Source organism: Alligator sinensis, unplaced genomic scaffold (genome assembly GCF_000455745.1).
Source record: "Alligator sinensis unplaced genomic scaffold, ASM45574v1 scaffold622_1, whole genome shotgun sequence".
Taxonomy (NCBI): domain Eukaryota; kingdom Metazoa; phylum Chordata; order Crocodylia; family Alligatoridae; genus Alligator; species Alligator sinensis.
In genome coordinates this window covers 1,055,711-1,060,872 of record NW_005842551.1, presented here as the reverse complement: position 1 = coordinate 1,060,872, position 5,162 = coordinate 1,055,711, and the positions used below count along the sequence as shown (strand labels likewise).

Here is a 5,162-nt window from a genome sequence, read left to right as displayed (position 1 = left end):
TTCCTGCTGCTACTGCGTGCACATGTTTTGGATATCACAAGTATATAATTATCATGGTTCACTAAATTCCAATGAGCCATATCTCAATTCATCCTGTCCTTCTCCTTAGAAATAACCTTTCTCCAAATAAATTTATAACAAATCCTTATCCCTGGAAAATATACAGAATCCTTTAACCAGAGTTATAGAGAGAACTGAAAAATCTTGCAATATAGTCTAACATTTTCTTGAAATGCTACAAATTATATCTTTTTTTTCCCTCCCCCTGAAAAATAGAAATTTATCAAATGGAATAGTTTATTTACCTTCTTGGAAAATACACGGACAATGATCATAAAGAAATTGATTCTGGAGATCTTTTTTCTGTTTGAAATTAAGGGCTTCAGCAAATGGCAAGCACTTGAGTATTTTACCTTGTCCTGTGCAGCTGATTATTTTAAGATCCTAGTGATGACTTTACTTTAAGATTGCCTGAGTTTTTAATTTATTTTGCTTAGTCTTAAGCATTATGGATAACTTATTCAGACTTTCAGAATTGTGTACACTTACATTTAGATTTTGGAAAAGAGCTGGACACTGGCAATGCACTTGCTATTCGCCTTAAGATGACTGGACTCCACGTCTGTTTGAGGTCAAAGGAAGATGTTTTCTTGATTCCAGATCAGCTCCTAAAAAAGTTGTTGGGGTTTTTTTTAAAGTAAGAATGTAAACTGTAACAGAACTGTCCCTACCCCCAGTTTCAGACATCCTTTTGCACAGATATTAAAAAATATTGATCAAGATTTTTCACCATTTTTAGATGTTTCAATTAAACAGGGGTTTTCATCCTTTTTTGGTTGGCGTACCCCTGGTGGCCAGTCCAAAAGCAGGGAGTCCCCTGGCCAAGCGACAAGCGAGGAGGTGGGGGGGAGGGGAGGGTCCCCCAGCAGCAGATAGGGGAGGGGGGTCCTCCGTGGCGAAACCAGAAGCACTGGCAGCAAACCCAGAAGTGCTGCTGGCAAAAGCGGAAGTGCCCCTGCTTCTCTGCTCTGCTGCCGCTGGGGGCTTCCCAAGTACCCCCAGCTGACAACCCCTGAATTAGCAGTTTGACTTTCAAAAAATGTTCTACACTTCAAAGCTCCCATTGACTCTAGTCATAATTCTTGGAATTTAGCACTTTTTAAATTCAGGCTACTGCTTTGGGTGTCTAAATTTGAATGAAAGAGCAAAACATTTAGCTTTCATGTTTGAGACTCTTGGTTGTTCTCAGGCTACCAATGTAAACTGTAAATCAAATGGATTTATATTTTTCAGAAAAGCTCTGTGAGTATTATTCCCCACACAGATCTAAGGAAACATTTTACACCTAGTGATCTGAAAGCACTGTACATTTATCAAGTTGTTGGTACAGATATGAATGCATTCCATTAAACTCATTCTACTGTACATTTATTATGTCAATGAAAACATATGCCCCTTGTTGCAGTGGGCTGCGAAAAGTCTTCATAAACTTTTATTTCAGTGTGATGTGCATGAATCTTGTGCAACTAAGCTCCAAATAGGAATGAGTTGGACACTGAAGCAATGAGAAGATACTAATATCTAACCATTGACCTCTTGTTTCATAGTATTTTGCATGCACTGCTGCTTTTACAGAATGCAAAGGATTTTGTGTCTATTATTCAAAATACCATAGTTTTAAGGCAAAAACTGTTGGCCACTAACACCATTGTCCCTTTTTTTAAATCATGCTATTGCCTCTGAATTTCCCCCTTTCACAGTGGCAGAATACTGCAGAAGTTAAACTCAACATTAATGCAAAGTTCTCACAAAAGCTCTACTGTCTGCCAACTTGTATGTAACCATCATTGAGTAATATGCAATGGATCCAAGGTTTGCTGAAGTTAATGAAAAGAATCCTGTTGACTTCATAGTTTCTCGGGTTGGAAGGGACCTGAACAGATCATCAAGTCTGACCCCCTGCCCTGGGCAGGAACGAGTCCTGGAATCATAACACCCCAGCCAGATATCTATCCAATCTCCTCTTGAAGACCCCCAAGGTAAGGGAGAGCACCACCTCCCTTGGAATCCCATTCCAGAGCCTGGCAGCCATAACTGTAAAGTAATGCCTCCTGATATTAAGCCTGAACCTACTCTCAATCAATTTGTGGCTGTTATTCCTTGTTATCCCAGGTGGTGCCCAGGGGAACAGGGCCTCACCTATTTTCCACTGGTCTCCCCTGGTGAGTTTATAGATGGCCACCAGATCCCCTCTCAGCCTTCTTTTATGGAGGCTGAATAGATTCAGGCCCTTTAATCCAGTTTATCTTTGTAGGGCCTGGCCTGCTGCTCCCTGACCATGCAAGTGTCCCTCCTCTGGACCCTCTCAATGCTAGTCACATCCCTCTTGAAGTGCGGTGCCCAGAACCGGACCCAGTGCTCCAACTGCGACCTGGCCAGTGCCGCATAGAGGGGAAGGATCACCTGCATGGACCTGCTTGTGATGTATCTGTAGATGCACAGCAAGGTGCAGTTAGCCTTACTGACTGCCTCCTCGCCCTGGCAGCTCATGTCCATCCTGGAGTCAACAATGACTCCAAGATCCCTTTCAGCCACTATGTTGTTGAGAAGGGTGTTCCCTAGCCTATAGGTGTGTTGCAGGTTCCTTCTCCTTAGATGCAGCACCTTGCACTTGTCTGCGTTGAATTCCATCTTATTCTCGTTCACCCACCTCTGTAACCTGTTTAGATCTAGTTGTATTTTGTCCCTCCCCGCCAGTGTGCCCACTTCTCCCCACATCTTTGTGTCATCAGCAAATTTGGACAGTGTGCTTTCACACCCACTTCCAAGTCACTGATAAAGACTTCAGAAGGCTGATCAGCTGGAAGAGATTTAGGGTTCAGTCTTGCAAGTTGCTGAGTGTTGGTTTCAGTGAAATAGTCCATGTTGCTGTGGTTAATCACATGCTTAAGTGCATGGCTGGATCAGGGCAAAAGAGCCCAGCATGTTGCGTTATTAAACCCTTTTAAAGAGGAGGGTAAACAATACTTCCCCTTGGCAGCTCGCTATCCATTTACATAAAGTACAATGGCACAGAGTATTAAAAAAGCGGTACTTGAACAAACAGAACTCTTCTTCCCACGCACTGGTTCGTTTACTAGCCCAATGCCAGTAGAACGTTGTGGGGCTATATATAAGGAAATAAGAAACCACTCTTTAGTATCCAGATGAGTCAGAAACATGTTTGCTTAAAAGTCTAAGTAATATAAAATGCCATAGCAGTGGTCAGCAATGTTTTCTGGCAGCAGGTCAGAATGACCCACCATGGGTCTGAGGTATGCCAGCGCTAGGACCCAGCCATGGCCACCATCACTGCTTCTCTTGGCCGCAGTGTGGGCAAAGCTCCTTGCCACTGAATGCTACCAAATCTCCCAGATTCACAGGCCAGATTTAGCACATAGGCCGTAAGTGGCCAACCCCTGCTTACAGAACCAAAGAAATACTAAATCTAAGAACACTATTAAAAGTTTTCCTTATTTTTTTCTCTCTTCCCTCCACCCTGCTATGATGTTTTATTAGATATTAAAACATAATGTACTATAAATAAGAGCTAGTATCTTATAGGAGTGGAGGCAATCTTTACAGCAAGTATGCCACAAATTAGCCCTGCATCTTCCCTGAGTGCCATTTTGATCCTTTTTTCCTGCCTTAGCTGCTGCTTTGCTTTCTGCTTTCTGCCCTGCACTCCCTTCCTGATCTGATCTATTCTTAGCTCTGTCTTCCATTGTACTGCACATCCTCTGCCCAGTATACTGCCACAGAAGCTGGTGGTGCCACTTGTGGCATCCATGCTGCCTGGTAGCCATCACTGGTAAAGAACACCCCTGAAATATGCAGCATTTGGGGAGTTGGAAGCAAAAAATTATTACTGTTTTTTTTCTTTTTCTTTTATTTTTTTTAACATGTCAAACTAGAAAATAACTCTTAATTCAGTGTTACTCCACTCCAGCCTTTCTGAAAAAATGTTTGAAGGGCATTCAGCAGAGTTTGGGATTTAACTTGTCAATTTTGAAGAGACCCATTCTGACCAGAAATTGAGAAAGTTTTGTAAAAATGATAGACAAGGTTCCTTGGGTTATTAGACCAACCCAAATAGTTGGAGAATAGTTATTAAGCTGTGAGAGTTTGAGATTGCTGAATTTTTTCATATTGCAAATATTATGATTTGTTTGGCGAGGAGACTGCATGCACACAGTACCAGCTCTTTGCCGTACATTTTAGCAATAATCTTGAGAGAGATCCTTTAATTCTTAATTAGCTCCTTTTTGTGAGACCCATGTTGTAGTCCCCCAACTTCAATGAGATTCTATACAGAGCTAGTTGTTCTAGGAATGGAGCCATGGTTTGAAAGCCTTCATGGTGCTGGTTTCTCTTCTTTAAAATCTACTTCTTATGTGCTTGTTGCTGTCTAGGTAAACTACCATTTTGTGCCATGGGTGTAAGCTCTGTTATCCACCCGAAGAAAACTCACGTTCCAACTATACACTTCAACTACAGATATTTTGAAATTGAGCAAGCAGATGGTAAGATTCATAATCTCAAGTGTGTTGAAATATGGACACAGACTTGATTTGGAAGGAGCATAATATTGTGGTTAGAGCAAAGAATTAAGACTGGCTTTAGTTCTGTTTCCAGCTGTGCCCTAAGTTTATTAGATCACACTGGGCAATTTGAACCTTAAGCCTTTGTTTATGCTTTTTAAAAAATGTGTATAATAATACTTGCAACTACCTTAAAGGCATTTACAACTTAATTGCTGCTTGTAAAGTGATCAGTGTAGGATATTGTAATTCTAATTGTTTAAGACTGAGTATAACATGAGTGAGATATAATACCAAGCCAGATAAATGTTAATAATCCAATTCATGGGAAAATCAGAGTTTAAACATCTTTCCTGATTATTGACAGTAATTCAAACTGACTCTGTCCTTTCTCATGGGGTTAAAAATTGTAAAATGTAATAAATGTGAATGTACCCTTTTAAAATAGCCGGGCAGATAGAGAGAGAATTCTGTGTGAAATTTGGTTTATTCAGAAAAGTGTAGGGATTGCAACGTTGTTTCTCTTTTTCAATAAAGAAAAAGGGGAATTTAGGGTCTTGTGGTCCACATCTGACAATCCCT

General features: G+C 40.9%; 1 long non-coding RNA gene across 1 annotated transcript in view; it reads left to right on the top strand.

Annotated features, from left to right (window-relative positions):
• The first annotated feature begins 664 nt into the window (after positions 1 to 664).
• LOC102377838 overlaps positions 665 to 5,162 on the top strand; it is an 8,207-nt gene continuing 3,709 nt past the window's right edge. Inside the window, exons 1-2 of the long non-coding RNA XR_324807.2 lie at positions 665 to 697; positions 4,452 to 4,562. This is a non-coding gene — a long non-coding RNA (uncharacterized LOC102377838). The remainder of the gene's footprint in view (positions 698 to 4,451; positions 4,563 to 5,162) is intronic.